Below are 15,616 nucleotides of genomic sequence, written 5' to 3'. Positions count from 1 at the left end.
CAGCTGTGGAGGGCGGTCTTGAGGCTGGAAACTGACGGACTGCAGAGGGGCCCTTAGCCAGCACCTTTTAGAGACTTCCCCTGGTAGGAGGAAGCTGTGAGTGTTTTCCATAAGTAAGAAGCGGTGGTGCGTGACTGTAATCCCAGCTACTTGGGAGGCTGAGGCATAGAGGATTGCTTTAGCCCAGGAGTTCAAGACCAGCTTGGGCAACATAGCAAGATCCTATATCAAAACATAAATAAAGCTTTTTAAAATTTTTGCTGGCCTTTGCCGGCCCACTTCTCTTGCAATAACAAGGTCTGAATAAGCAGGCTTTGCCTGTTCTCTTTGGGATGGTTTTGTTTATCACCACAATCCATGCAAAGTTTTTTTTGTTTTGTTTTGTTTTTTTGTTTTTTTTTGAGACGGAGTCTCGCTCTGTCGCCCAGGCTGTAGTGCAGTGGCGCAATCTTGGCTCACTGCAAGCTCCGCCTCCCAGGTTCATGCCATTCTCCTGCCTCAGCCTCTCCGAGTAGCTGGGACTACAGGCGCCCGCCACCATGCCCGGCTAATTTTTTTTTGTATTTTTAGTGGTGACGGGGTTTCACCGTAGTCTCAATCTCCTGACCTCGTGATCCGCCCGCCTCGGCCTCCCAAAGTGCTGGGATTACAAGCGTGAGCCACCGCACCCGGCCACAAAGTTTTCTTGTTTTTGTTTTTGTTTTGAGACGGGAGTTTCTCTCTTGTTGCCCAGGCTGGAGTGCAATGGTATGATCTCGGCTCACTGCAACCTCTGCCTCCTGGGTTCAAGCGATCCTCCTGCCTCAGCCTCCCAAGTACCTGGGATTACAGGCATGCACCACCATGCCCGGCTAAGTTTGTATTTTTTAGTAGAGAAGGGGTTTCTCCATGTTAGTCAGTCTGGTCTCGAACTCCCGACCTCAGGTGATCCGCCTGCCTCCACCTCCGAAAGTGCTGGGATTACAGGCATGAGCCACTGCACCCGGCCTCATGTAAAGTTTTAAGCTTAAGCTTCTCTTGTAACAATCCTCAGCCATGTCAGCTTTCCTTCACACAGCAGGGGAGGCCTTGTTATCTTCCCTTGGGAAATCCAGGGAGGCTGCACAGAAAAAGCCCCCGCACATCTTGGAAACCCCCAACGAGGGGAAGTTCCCCTATCACCTGGCAGCAGAGAGCTACTGTGGCCTTCCTTTACCACTGGGCTGTTTCCACTGGCACTGTACCAAGCCGGAGGGAGGTACAGGGGCTTCCTCCAAGACCAATATACACCAAGGTGGGGAGAACTGGATACAGGCAAAGTCCATGCAGTTGAAAGTCAGGGTGTGGCCACCGGCATGATAGCCTTAGCTGGTATCTCCACGGTGACGCCATTCCCAGCCTGTGCCACCTGCCACACTGGGCAGCCTCTGCTCTGCTAGGCAGAAAGGTCACAGCAACATTCAATCATTTCAACATAAGCGGTTTGGTTTTAAGTTTCTTTTATTAGTCCCCAAAGCGGCACATGCCTGTTGTAGGAAAATGCAGGAAAGCAAAGAAAAAAGTCCCACGGATTCCCCCAACCCAAAGCCCACCACGGTTACCAGTTTTTTGAGACAAGGTCTCACTTTTTCACTGAGGCTGGAGTGCAGTGGTGTGATCTCAGCTCACCACAACCTCCGCCTTCCAGGTTAAAGCGATTCTCCTGCCTCAGCCTCCTGAGTAGCTGGGATTACGGGCGTATGCCACCATGCCTGGCTAGCTTTTTGTATTTTTAGTAGAGACAGGGTTTCATCATGTTGCCCAGGCTGGTCTCGAACTCCAGGGCTCAGGCAATCCTCCCGCCTTGGCCTCCCAAAGTGCTGGGATTACAGGTGTGAGCCACCACAACTGGCCCACAATTTTTTTTTAAAAGTAGAATAAAGATGGGATCTTGCTCTGTTGCCCAGACTGGAGTGCAATGGCATGATCATAGCTCACTGTAGCCTCCAACTCCTGGGCTCAAGCGAGCCTCCCACCTCAGCCTCCCCACTCGCTGGGATGACAGGCGTGAGGCACTGAGCTTGGCTCCATACCCGCAGTTTTATGAAGTGTATTTTCCTGGTGGATGTAAATACATAAGTGTTTCCCCACATTATAACAAATGCCTTGTAAACAGCGTCTGCAAAAATATCCCATCCTGTGGCTGTCCTATGGATTCTAAAATGAAAAATAAAAAAATAAAAATAGGCCAGGCGTGGTGCCTGGAGCCTGTAATCCCAGCGCTTTGGGAGGCCAAGGTGGGAGGATCACTTGAGGTCAGGATTTCGAGACCAGCCTGGGCAACATAGAAAGCCTCTGTCTCTACCCCCGAAAAAGTAAAATAATAAATAAACAAATAAATAAATAAATAGTATACCAGAGAGATAGCCACCTGCAAAGCAGCCCAGACCTCTCCCGTGGTTGGCCCATAGCAGGCCTCAGAGAATTCAGCTCTGGCTCGAAAATTATTCCCAACCCTCTCTTCCCATGAAAAATCCTCTCATGAGGCTGCTGGTCACAGCCGGCGTCAGCAAGAAAATGACCAAATCAGCAGTTTCAGTGGAGACAAAAGGCCTGGGTGAGAGGTTTGCTGGGAGAACACCCCCTCCAGATCCCCCTGCCTGCCTCCCCACCCATCACGGGGGCCTGATGCTAGGGCAGGGGCCAAGGCCAGAACCCCAACCCTCACATCAGACAGCATCAGATTCATCTACTGAAAAAAGTAGAAAAACTCAAACGCAAACTTTTTTTTTTTTTTTGAGACAAAATCTTGCTCTTGTTTCCCAGGCTGGAGTGCAATGGCACGATCTCAGCTCACTGCAACCTCCACCTCCCGGGTTCAAGTGATTCTCCTGCCTCAGCCTCCTGAGTAGTTGGGATTACAGGTGTGTACCACCACGCCCGGCTAATTTTTTTTGTTTGTTTGTTTGTTTGAGACGGAGTCTCGCTCTGTCACCCAAGCTGGAGTGCAGTGGCGCAATCTCGGCTCACTGCAGGCTCCGCCTCCCGGGTTCACGCCATTCTCCTGCCTCAGCCTCTCCAAGTAGCTGGGACTACAGGCGCCCGCCACCACGCCCAGCTAATTTTTTGTATTTTTAGTAGAGACGGGGTTTCACTGTGGTCTCGATCTCCTGACCTCGTGATCCGCCCGCCTCGGCCTCCCAAAGTGCTGGGATTACAAGCGTGAGCCACCGCGCCCGGCACGCCCGGCTAATTTTTTGTATTTTAAGTACGGACGGAGTTTCACCATGTTGGCCAGGCTGGTCTCGAACTCCTGACCTCAGGTGATTTGCTCGCCTCGGCCTCCCAAAGTGCTGGGATTACAGGTGTGAGCCACTGCACCCAGCTTTTTTTTTTTTTTTTTTGAGAAGGATTCTCAGTTTGTCGCCCAGGCTGGAGTGCAGTGGCACAATCTTGGCTCACTGCAACATCCGCCTCCTGGGTTCAAGCAATTCTCCTGCCATAGCCTCCTGAGTAGCAGGGATTACAGGTGCCCACCACCACGCCTGGCTAATTTTTGTATTTTTAGTACAGACAGGGTCTCACCATGTTTGCCAGGCTGGTCTCAAACTCCTGACCTTGTGATCCGCCTGCCTTGGCCTCCCAAAGTGTTAGGATTACAAGTGTGAACCACTGTGCCCGGCCCCCCAAATGCAAACTTTAACAAGACAGAAACCTGTCTTCTCTCATCTGGAGCAAGAACAAAAGGTGTCCCTCTCAGGCGAGTTGCTCTTTGAAGCTCCATCCACCAGTGGCCAGGTAAGGTCTGTTGACTGCAGGCTGTTGCTGTGAATAATACTGGGGGCCATCAGTGAGGGAGGGGGTGCCTGTGAAGATTGGGGGCCCCTGCCTACCTCCTGAGGCACGAGTGGGAGGCTACATCTGCTGGGCAGGGGCTGGTGAACTCAGGTACATCCCAGCAGGACCCATGTCACCTTGGCAAATCCCTGCCTATTTTATTTTATTTATTTTATTTTATTTTATTTGTTTATTTATTTTATTATGTTATGTTATGCTATGCCATGCCATGCTATGCTATGCTATGCTATGTTATTTTATTTTTTCATTCTGTTGCCCAGGCTGGAGTGTAGTGGTGTGATCTCCACTCACTGCAACCTTCGCCTAACGGGTTCAAGCCATTCTCAAGCCTCACCCTCCCGAGTAGCTGGGATTACAGGCATGCGCCACCACACCCAGCTAATTTTTGCATCTTCTGTAGAGATGGGGTTTCATCATGTTGGCCAGGCTGGTCTCGAACTCCTGACCTCAGGTTATCCGCCCGCCTCCGCCTCCCAAAGTCCTGGGATTACAGGTGTGAGCCACTGCGCCTGGCTGGTTTATAACCGTCGATATACAGGTCATGCATCCCAGCCACAAGGAACAGTTAGCTCCCTGTTTTCCTGAACACCGCCCTCTCCACCCTGAGTCTGCTCCCTCCCTATGGGTTCACACCTCCTACAGAAGCCCAGTCTTCCTGGAGTTCACTCTGAACCTCCTCCCTTCTTAGTCTCCAAGTCTGGCTCTCCACACCAACTGGGCACCCCCTCAGGGCTGACCCCATGCACAGCCTCCATCATTACAGCATTGCATGTTCGCTGAACTGAATTGAAACACTCTCCCCAATTTACAGATGGGGAAACTGAGGTCAAAATGTTTAGGCCAGGCACAGTGGCTCACAGCTGTAATCCCAGCACTTTGGGAAGATCATCTGAAGCCAAGAGTTTAAGACCAGCCTGGACAACATAATGAGACCCCATCTCTATAAAAAATACAAAAAATTAGCCGGGCATGGTACATGCCTGTAGTCCCAGCTACTCTGGAGGCTGAGGCAGGAGGATCGTTTGAGCCTGGGAGTTTGAGGCTGCAGTGAGCTGTGATTGCACCACTGCACTCCAGCCTGGGTGACAGAGTGTGAGACCCCTTCTCTAAAAAAACTTTCACCCATTTCTCAAAGATTGTGGGTACCAAGACAGTTGAGGGGTGGTAATGTTAACTTAGCAAGTTCATTCATTCATTCAACAAATATTACTGGATGTCCACCCTCTGCCAAGCATTGCACTGGGTCTCGTAGGGGATAGGAACAAGACCGTATGTGGCACCTCTCTCCCACAGAACAGTGGTCTCACCATACAGACCACAACCTCCCCCAACACCCACGTTCCTGCACTCAGGGGAAAAGCAGGGACATTTAAGCTGTGCTTTGAAGGGGAGTATGATTTGTCAAACAGAGAAAGGGGGCAGGGCAGGACTGGTAGAAAGGCCAGCTAGGTCAAAGCCATCCAGGCTAGCTTATCAAGGGAGGACAGAAGGAAACCAAGCCACAGAAGCCAACTGCAGCCTGGGCATGGACGGGGGCTGGGGCTTGGTCACTGCTTAGTTCCTGAGCTGTCACTTGGCATCTGCCTCTCCACGAAGGAGGGGACCTGGCAGCTGCCTCAACTCCTCTGAAATAGCAGTAGACTGCATCCTGTCCTGGGGAGGGTTCATTTGTATCTTGGGAGCTGATCACCATGAGATCCTTCTTTTTTTTTCCTTTGGGACGGAGTCTTGCTCTGTCACCCAGGCTGAAGGAAAGTGGCTTGATCATGACTCACTGCAGCCTCGACCTCCTGGGCTCCAGCGATCCTCCCACCTCAGCCTCCCCAGTAGCTGGGACCACAGGCGCGCGCTCAGCTAATTTTTGTATTTTTTTTGTAGAGACGAAGGTTACGTGGCCCAGGTTGTTCTCGGACTCCTGGCCTCAGGCGATCTGCACCCCCTGGCTTCCCGAAGTGCTGGGATTACAGGCGTGAGCCACCGCCCAGGCTATGAGATCCTCGATAACCATGAGACCCTATGCCACAGTTCCCCACCCACGCTGGCCCCAACACAGACCTGAAGTTTTCGCCCCAGCTGCACTGTCCCCCTCCTCATCCCTTTCTGTCTAGCGCCAACAGCATCTCACCTTCCCAAGCTGCCGTCCTTCCCAATGACCAGAGACATCTTTGCAAGCATAGCATGGCTGGAGGATGCGTTTCGCCAAACGCGATGTAAGCACCACCAGGTGCCCAGCGCGGAGGTGGATGTGGGCGAGCCCTGGACGCCCCACAAAGGACAGCTGCGGCCTGGGAAGGGAAGGAGATGGAGCGGGGAGAGAGGGAAGAGGTTGCTCCGCGTTTTCCGCCCGCCCGCCCGCTTTCCGCGCGGCACTGAGGCCTGAGAACCGCGAGGCCGCCCACGCGCGCCTGACCCGCCCCCCCACTCCCGCCCGCCCCAGGCCCCGCCCTCCCGCGCCCGCCCCAGCGCCGGCCCCTTTTGTTCCCTCCCGGAGCCGGGCCGCTGGCTCCGCTGGCTCCGCTGGCTCCGCGGGCGCTCGGCTTGGCTCGGCCGCGGGGCGCGCAGGCGGCTGCCGGGCGGCCTCGGTGCGCGCCTCCCGCCTTCCCAGAGACGTGGCGCGAGGCCCGGGCCCCGAGCACCGATCGCGGGGATCCCCGGCGCCAGGAGGGGGTGCAGCCGGCGGGCAGCGCCGCGCAGGGAGGGGCCGCAGCATCCTCGCCCCCCAGCGCGCCCGGGCCCGAGAGGAGGAGGCCAGGGCTCTCCGGGCCTCCCGCCGCTTAGCCTGATGCTGGAGGGACGAAGGTAGGGGCCGCTGGAGGGGCCGAGGGAGGGGGTCGCACGGGCAACAAAGGACGGAGAGATGCGGGGGGCGGCGGCCTGGCCGAAAGCGGGGCTGCGGGCCCGGAGGCATTGTCGGGGCGTGGGCAGGGGCGGGAGGGTTCGAGGCCGGCCGGTGGGCGTGGGTGGGAGCTGGCTGGGGTGTGCCCCAACTTCCCCGTTGCTTGCAGGAGAGGAGGGGGCACTGCTTGCGGTGCCAGGGTTGGGGGCTATTCCCGGGCTGCGGGTCCCCCTGTTGAAAGCATCACCAGCGTCATCGGGGTCCCTACCCTCGGACGGGGTTCGTTTGGCCGTTCTGTTGGGGGGCCGCCCGTCCCCCCTTCCAAGGGCAGAGCAAGACGGCTGGACGCGCCGCAGGGCTCTCTGGGCTCACAGAGCCTGGGGAGCACAGCCTGGTGGGCGCGGCCTTGCAGCCCCCATCTCCAAACCTGGAGTCTGGGAGAACAGGGACTGCCCCCCGCTCCTCCCTGCTACACCGTCTGGGGTCGCCTGGCCGATGCCCTTTGCAAAACTTGGTTGAAGTGCATGGCTGAGGTGGGGTAGGAGAAGATTGAGGCGGGCGGCTTCCCTCAGGGGGTGCCCCCCCAAGCTGGCGCTGGTGGCTGGTGAGGCAGCAGATTTTCTGCGCTCCTCCCGGGGAGGGGCGGCGGCCGCGGAGGATGCTTGGCTAAACCTCCAGGGCCCGCCCGTTTGGACCTTTCAGGCAGAGCTTGGGCGCAGCGGGTGCCCACTGGGCACTGCCACGCAGGCCCCAGCCCCACCCTGGGAAGGATGGGCAGAGGGAGCACCTTGGGGGGAATCACCCACCCAGTAGTGTGTCCCCCCAACGTCTGAGACCCCTTCTCTCACTTCTGGGTGAGAAGTGGGGGTCTGGGATGAAGGGGGCTGCCCTCACTCTTGCACGATGCCTGAGGGAGGTGGGTGGGGTGGCCTAGGGCTGTGGGCAGAGGAGGAGGAGGAGGGTGCGGGGAGCACCACGTGTGTGCTTCAGAAGCCTCTTCCCCATCGGTTGTAAATGTAAACAATAAGCCCTTCATTCATTCAGCTGCTGTTACCTGGCCCGGCACTTCTAGGTGCTGGCTGGTCCACAGGACAGCAGCCTCGGTGCCCCCAAAAAGTGCAGGCCCGGGGGTTGATGAGTGCATTAGTGGGGAAACTGGGGGCATAGAGGGGGTCCCCTGGAGGATGGGGCAGACCGGGAAGCTTCATAGAGAGCATCATACAGAAGTTTGCTGCCAGGTTGCCTGAAGGGGGTTTTGTGCAGGAGAAACAGCGTGAATAAGGGCTTGGAGTCAGAAAAGGAGGCTATCGGGTTAGAGAAACAGCTTAGGATTTAAGGAACTTAGACCTGCGTTGAGCACAGGATGCATTCTTGTCTGCAGTGCCTTGCCGGGGAATGATGGGATTCTGGCTTCAGGACAGGTGGAGGCGGTGGAGATGGAGAGGGGCTCCAAAGGCAGAAGAGGCAGTTGGAGGCGCCTGGGAGGAGCCTCCTCCACACACACCTGTGTGCACCTGCAAACTCCAGCCCTCAGCACTGTGCAGGCTGGGAAGGTGGTGCCTGGAATTCTGCACTCAGAGCCCAAAATCCCAGCAGGGGGAATTTACTCTAAGGAGCAGTAATCGCTTTCCAGCATCTGCTGTCTACCTTGGCGGTGAAGAGTTCAGACCCTGGAGCTTAACAGCCCGGGGTTCAAATCCCAGCTCTGCCACTCCCTAGCTATGTGACCTCACACATTGCATCTCTCTCTGCCTCGACATCCTCATCTGTAAAATTGGGATCCTTATGGTATCTGGCTTTTAGGTTGTTAGGAGAACTGTGTGCCCCTGTGACAGAGTAGATGTCCTGTAAGTGTTGTTGCTGCCGTACAGAGTGACTTCCCGGCCTCCACTCACAGATGTTTCAGGGAGAGGAGGCTCATGCCCCTTCCAGGCTGTTTGTCCTTCTTCGAGCAGCCTTGCTGGTTAGCCCTGACCCGGGACCTGCTGTTCTCTACCTCACTGCAGCCTCCTGCCTGGTCCTGCCTCCCTTGGTGATGTAAAGGGAGCTGTCCCTGCTCCCCACCTGGAAGGCCTGCCCATGTGTGGTCCCCCAGTTCCCTCTTGGCCTCCCCTCCTAGCCCTGCCACCCTGACAGTTGATCCTGCCCTCTTGTTTTTTTTTTTTTTTGAAATGGAGTTTCGTTCTTGTTGCCCAGACTTGAGTGCAATGGTGCGATCTTGGCTCACTGTAACCTCTGCCTCCTGGGTTCACGCGATTCTCCTGCCTCAGTCTCCCAAGTAGCTGGGATTACAGGCATGTGCCACCATGTCCAGCTAATTTTAGTATTTTTAGTAGAGACGGGGTTTCACCATGTTGGCCAGGCTGGTCTTGAACTCCTGACCTCAGGTGATCCACCTGCCTCAGGCTCCCAAAGTGCTGGTATTACAGGCGTGAGCCACCGCACCCAGCCAGTTCTGCGCTCTTGACACCACCCACTCTACCTCCACTTCCATACCCAGGGGAGGGAAGCTGCATTTGTGACCCTCAGTTTCCCTGCTCACTGGTTCTTGTGAGAACTTCAGCTTTTGTGCAAAAAAAAAAAAAAAAAAAAAAAAAAAATGTATATATTAAGTGCTTACTTTGTGGAGAATTGTTCTGAGCTTTTTTGAGACAGCGTCTTGCTCTGTTGCCCAGGCTGGAGTGCAGTGGTGCCACCTCGGCTCACTGCAACCTCCACCTCCCAGAGTCAAGTGATTCTCCTGCCTCAGCTTCTCGAGTAGCTGGGACTACAGGCCCAAGCCACCAAGACTGGCTAATTTTTTGTAGTTTTAGTAGAGGCAGGGTTTCACCATGTTGGCCAAGCTGGTCTCAAACTCCTGACCTCTCAAAGTGCTGGGATTACAGGCGTGAGCCACCACGCCCGGCCTGGTTCTGAGCTCTTTAAATTCATTCCTTTATTTGTGGATATTTTAATAAGGCTGCCTACATTTTACAGATAAGAATATCCTGGCACAAAGAGGTGGCTGTGTCTGCCCTTGATGCATTTGCTAAGCACCTACTGTATGCCTGGGAGGCATGCTTCCTTCGGTCACACCATTTTACCCACCCTCTTCGGGTTCATGTCCCTGAACAATTATGATTCTGCCTTCTCAGACACCCATCCCTTTTGCTCAGGTGCAAAGTCCAAACACGCTATCTAGCTTTTAGGGTCTGCCCCCAGTTGGTTGTATCTTTCCACTGCAGCTCTTCCCATGCTCCCAGGCTGGGCACACCCAGACTTGCCTCACCTAAGGCTGACGTGGCCCCTTTAATAAACTGTCAGGAGTGGGCATGGTTTGAGGAGCAGGGCTGGCTTTGAGGGTGGTGTGGGGGTGCCCTCCGATCCCATACCTTTGGGATTATTTTGTTGCAGGGAACAGGAACCTGCTTCAATTAGGTTAAGTGAAAAGGGACTTAAGAGTGGAGAACAGAGAACTTGTGCAGCAAACAATTGGAGGCGACCTGGCCCCCCGGGACCCCGGAAGCTGGCAGGCAGCTCCTCCTCTGGCTTTCCTCTCTGTGGACTGCAGTTTCATTTTCTCGGCCTTTCTCAGCGCATCCATCCCGTCTCTTTCTCCTTTCCCCTACAGGCTCCGTCTCCTTGGGTTGTGAGCATGGCTGTGTTGAAAGGGGCTGTAGCCTGAGTCCATGGGACCTCCCAGTGGGGGTCTCCTTCATCTTGGGGTGCAGAGAGACACTGATTGGTCCAGCCTGGATGAGGAAGCCCACCCGCCTCTGCTTGGCTGGTCGGTGGGGGGCCGGGGGACAGGTCACGTGGTCTCTGGGGCTGGCACAGCTGGGATAATTGGTCGGCTGCATTGATGATGAAGGTTGTGTGCTAGGTGAGGACCAGCGAATCTGGGCATTCGGGGAGTTCATGAGCTGATGGGGGAGGCAGACCTGTGGTCAATTAGCCATTGTGCCACAGGATGTGGGACTGATCACTTGCAGCATGATTTGTTGAAACCAGAGTGCACTGATCAGGCCAGTGTGGGGAGGAGAGGACAGGTGGGATGGCCAGGGCTGCCTGCCACTGGCTTCCCCTGGCCCTGCCCTGGGACAGTAGGAGGCCATCTCCTTTCAAGACCTGGAGATTTGGGTCCAACCGGCAGCGTGGGACTCGAGCTTTTTTTTTTTTTTTTTTTTTTTTTTTTTTTTTTTTTTGAGATGGAGTTTCGCTCTTATTGCCCAGGCTGGAGTGCAGGGGCATGATCTCAGCTCACCAGCTCACCACAACCGCTGCCTCCGGGGTTCAGGTGATTCTCCTGCCTCAGCCTCCTGAGTAGCTGAGATTACAGGCATACACCACCATGCCTGGCTAATTTTGTATTTTTAGTAGAGATGGGGTTTCACCATGTTAGCCAGGCTGGTTTCGAACTCCTGACCTCAAGTGATCTGCCCGCCTTGGCCTCCCAAAGTGCTGGGATTACAGGCATGAGCCACCGGGCCCAGCCAGAGCCTCCTACCCTGGCTCTTCTCACTGGGCTGCAAGGCTAGGGCCATCAGGCTAGGGCCGTCACAACAGAACCAGTAATACAAAACTCATGTTTGCAGAGGAAATACTTCAAAATGTTAATGAAACGTTTCCCTTCTGAGTAGAAGGCAGAACAGGACAGATGGTTTTTATTAACAAGGCCTGAATTTAGGACCTTCTCTACTTAACGGCTTCTGTCTTGACGGAGCGTTTCTTGCTCCATGGCTGGGATCATACCTTCCACTCTAGCCTGAGCCCTGAGCGACACCCACTCCGGATTCATTTCCCTCCTTTGCCTTTTCGGCCCCTTGGGATGAGAGGGTGGAATTTCCGGCTCACAAGGAGGAGTGCCTGGTTTTTCAACGTTGCCCCCATCACCCTGAGGGTCTCAAGCTGGTCTGCCCTTGCCTGTAGCTAAACCTGGCTGATGCTGCCCTAGCTCCTTTTGGGGTGCTCCAGCCCCTGCCCACCTCACAATGTGCAGCATTGAGCTTCCAGAAGCTTTTACTAAATTGGGAAGACATCCGCCCTGCTTCCTGACGATGTAAACAATATCAGCCCTTTCCAGAAACATTTCAAGGCCAGACACTTTGATGCCTAGTGGAGCTGTTGGCTGGGCAACGGTTGCATATTGATCTGAAGGTTATGCAGGGAGGCTGGGCTCTGGTGTGGTGGGTGGGGTAGTCTGAAGGGCTTCCTGGAGGAATAGAACTGGGGCTAGGTTTTGTTTTGTTTTGTTTTGAGACAGGGCCTGGCTCTGTCACTCAGGCTGGAGTGCAGCGGCGTGATCTCGGCTCACTGCAGCTTCGACCTCCCAGGCTCAAGCCATCGTCCCACATTTGTTAGCATCTCTAGTAGCCATGATTACAAGTGCACGTCACCATGCCCAGCTAATTTTTATATTTTTTTGTAGACAGGGTTTTACCGTGTTGCCCAAGGTGGTCTCAAACCCCTGAGATCAAGCAATCCTCCCACCTTGGCCTCCCAAAGTGCTAGGATTATAGGTATGAGCCACCGCACCCAGCTGGGGCTGAGTTTTGAAGCATAGGTGGGCTTGAGGCAGTTAAGGAGGGCATTCATGATGGGGTCAAAGGGAGAAAAGTCGAGAAGCTGGGGAAGCAGGGAGTAGAGTGTTGGTCTGGGGGCTCATTGAAGAACCCACCATTCTCCCACGTTGAGTGTGAAGTTGGGGAAGTTATACTGGCAGCAGGAAGAAGTAATGTTGGGTGTCTGGGTTTTTTGCCACCTCGTACATTTCTACTTCTGCTAGGCTGTTCCCTTTTGTAATGTAGGCTGTTCCCTGCACAAACCCATTCATTCGTTTCTTTACTTTGCTCACGTTCAGCTTCTTTGGAGCCAGGGGCCACAGAGGAGAGGGAAGACATCTGAAAGGGGCTTGTGTGTTCTTCATCTGATTCCAGAAAGGACTTGAGGTGATTTACAAAGATAAATGCAGTCTAACCAGATTAAAAGTAAATGAAAAAATTAGGCCAGGCATCAGGGCTCACGCCTGTAATCCCAGCACTTTGGGAGGCCAAGGAGGGAGAATCGCTTGAGCCTAGGAGTTTGAGACCAGCCTGGGCAACATAGCCAGACTTCATCTCTACAGAAAATTCAAAAATTAGCTGGATGTGGTCCCAGCTACTCGGGATGCTGAGGCAGGAGGATCTCTTGAACCCAGGAGTTTGAGTCTGCAGTGAGCTATGATCGTGCCACTGCACTCCAGCCTGGACGACAGAGTGAAACCCTGTCTCCAAAAAAAAAAAAAAATAGAGTTTTTATAGAGGTAATCAAGTTCAAATGAGGTCATTTGGGCCCTCATCCAATATGACTGGTGTCCTCATCCAATATGACCGCTGTCCTTGTAGGAAAAGGACATTTGGACACAGGCATGTTCAGAGGGAAGACCACACGAGGACCCAGGGAGAAGACAGCCATCTACACGCCAAGGAGACAGGCCTCCGAAAAAAACAACCCTGCTGTGCCCAGCGCGGTGGCTCAAGCCTCACGCCTGTAATCCCAGCACATTGGGAGGCCGAGGCAGGCAGATCACCTGAGATCAGGAGTTCGAGACCAGCCTGGCCAACATGGCGAAACCCTGTCTCTACTAAAAATACAAAAATTAGCCAGATGTAGTGGCGCACACCTGTAATCCCAGCTACTCAGGAGGCTGAGGCAGGAGAATCACTTGAACTGGGGAGACAGAGGCTGCGGTGAGCTGAGATTGCCACACCGCACTCCAGCCTGAGCAACAGAGCGAGACTAAGAGGGCCGAGCATGGTGGCCCATGCCTGTAATCCCAGCACTTTGGGAGGCTGAGGCAGGCAGATCACAAGATCAAGAGTTCGAGACCAGCCTGGCCAATATGGTGAAACTCCGTTTCTACTAAAACGATAAAAAATTAGCCGGGTGTGGTGGTGCGCACCTATAGTCCCATCTACTTGGGAGGCTGAGGCAGGAGAATTGCTTGACCCCGGGAGGCGGAGGTTGCCGTAAGCCAAGATTGCATCACCGCACTCCAGCCTGGGCAACAGAGTAACTTTGTCTCAAAAAAAAAAAAAGAAAAGAAAAGAAAAGAAAAAGAAACCAACCCTGCTGATACCTTGGCCTTGGACCTCCAGCCTCCATAGCTGTGAACCCTACATCTCTGTTGTTTAAGCCACCTAGTCTGTGGTCCTTTGTAATGACAGCCATAGCAGACTAATACAGTCCCTAAGACCAGCATTTGTTCCCTTGCAGACACCATTGTCCCCAGTTACTTGCTGATCAGCAGTGGGTCACCTCTCTGACGCAGGTATCTGGGCTCCTGGCTTGCTGCTCCGTCCCTTCTCCTTGGAGTCTGTGTCCTCAGTCAGCTTGGGCCTGGGGTACGGGGGAAGAGATGCATCTGTACAGCTGCAGAATCCTGGTGTGAGCTCAAGAGAGCCTCTAAGGGCAGCTGTGCCAACAAGAGCAGGGACCGGCTGGGTGTGGTGGCTCACACCTGTAATCCTAGCACTTTGGGAGGCCAAGGCAGGAGAATTACTTGAGCTCAGGAGCTTGAGACCAGCCTGGGCAACCTAGCAAGGGCCCATGTCTACAAAAAAGAAGAAAAAAATAACTGGGCATGGTGGCGCCTGCCTGTAGTGCCACTGGGGTGGGAGGAGCTGAGGCAGGAGGATTGCTTGAGCCTGGGAAGTTGAGGTTGCAGCGAGCCATGATTGTGCCACCACCCTCCAGCCTGGGGGACAGAGCGAGACCCTGTCTCAAAACAACAACAACAACAACAAAAAACAACAACAAAAAAAACAGAATAACAAAACAAAAGCAGGGCCTCCACTTTGAGAGGAAGCCTCAGCCTCTGTCTACTTGAACCCCTCCAGTGATGGGGGGCTCACTGCCTGTTCCTTTGTTTGTGGGACCTACCCCTGGGAACACTCCATGCCTTGCGTGCTTGGGGGACCAGCCTTTCCAGCATGATCTGTCAGTCGGAATGTTGATCTGTTTCTCTCTGTCCTTCCCAGAGATAGCTCCAAGCAGGCTGGGTGAATGTGGCGATGGGGTGCGAACAAGGCACTGTAAGAATCCAACTCGATGTGGGGAGGATGAGAGTAGCAGAAGAGGGCATTTTTTTCTTTTTTTTTGAGACAGAGTCTCGTTCTGTCACCCAGGCTGGGGTGCAGTTGTGCCATCTTAGATCACTGCAACCTCCACCTCCAGGGCTCAAGCGATCCAGAGGAGGGCATTTTAATGCATTCATATATTCACTAAACATGTATTTTTGAGCCCCTCTATGGGCCGGGTGCTGTCCTAGGTACCGAGAGCTCAGCAATGAACAAGATATGCAAAGATCTTGCCCTCCTAAAGCTGCACCCACGGTCTGGTGCAGTACCCACGCTTGCAATCTCAGTGCTTTGGGAGGCCAAGGCAGGAGGATCACTTGAGCCTAGGAGTTCGAGACCAACCTAGGCAACATAGTGAGACCCTGTCTCTTATTTTTATTTATTTACTTTTTTTTTTGAGACACAGTTTCACTCTGTTGCCCAGGCTGGAGTGCTGTAGCGTGATCTCAGCTCACTGTGACCTCCACCTCTGGGTTCAAGCAATTCTCATGCCTCAGCCTCTCCAGTAGCTGGGATTACAGGTGCCTGCCACCACACCCTGCTAATTTTTTTTGTGTGTGTGTGTTTTTAGTAGAGACAGGGTTTTGCAATGTGGGCAGGCTGGTCTTGAACTCCTGATCTCAGGTGATCTACCCATCTCGGCCTCCGCAAGTGCTGGGATTACAGGCATGAGCCACCACACCTGGCCCCTGTCTCTATTTTATTATATTTTATTTTTATTTATTTTATTTTATTTTTATTTATTTTATTTTTTATTTTATTTTATTTATTTTATTGAGACAGAGTTTCACTCTGCTGTCCGGGCTGGAGTGCAGTGGCGCGATCTTGGCTGACTGCAGCCTCCGCCTCCTGGGTTCAAGCAATTCTC

At 53.8% G+C, this 15,616-nt stretch overlaps 1 protein-coding gene across 3 annotated transcripts in view; it reads left to right on the top strand.

The window, feature by feature from the left end:
- The first annotated feature begins 6,287 nt into the window (after window positions 1-6,287).
- CLIP2 (CAP-Gly domain containing linker protein 2) overlaps window positions 6,288-15,616 on the top strand; it is a 119,927-nt gene continuing 110,598 nt past the window's right edge. For 2 of the 3 annotated variants that reach the window (XM_055292842.1, XM_055292841.1), the window contains exon 1: window positions 6,288-6,615. The gene's annotated coding sequence lies outside the window, so the exon portion shown is untranslated. The remainder of the gene's footprint in view (window positions 6,616-15,616) is intronic. The other variant, XR_010122559.1, reaches the window with a different exon arrangement.

This window comes from Symphalangus syndactylus, chromosome 9 (genome assembly GCF_028878055.3).
Source record: "Symphalangus syndactylus isolate Jambi chromosome 9, NHGRI_mSymSyn1-v2.1_pri, whole genome shotgun sequence".
NCBI classification, from domain to species: domain Eukaryota; kingdom Metazoa; phylum Chordata; class Mammalia; order Primates; family Hylobatidae; genus Symphalangus; species Symphalangus syndactylus.
This window is presented reverse-complemented; position numbering and strand designations above follow the sequence as displayed.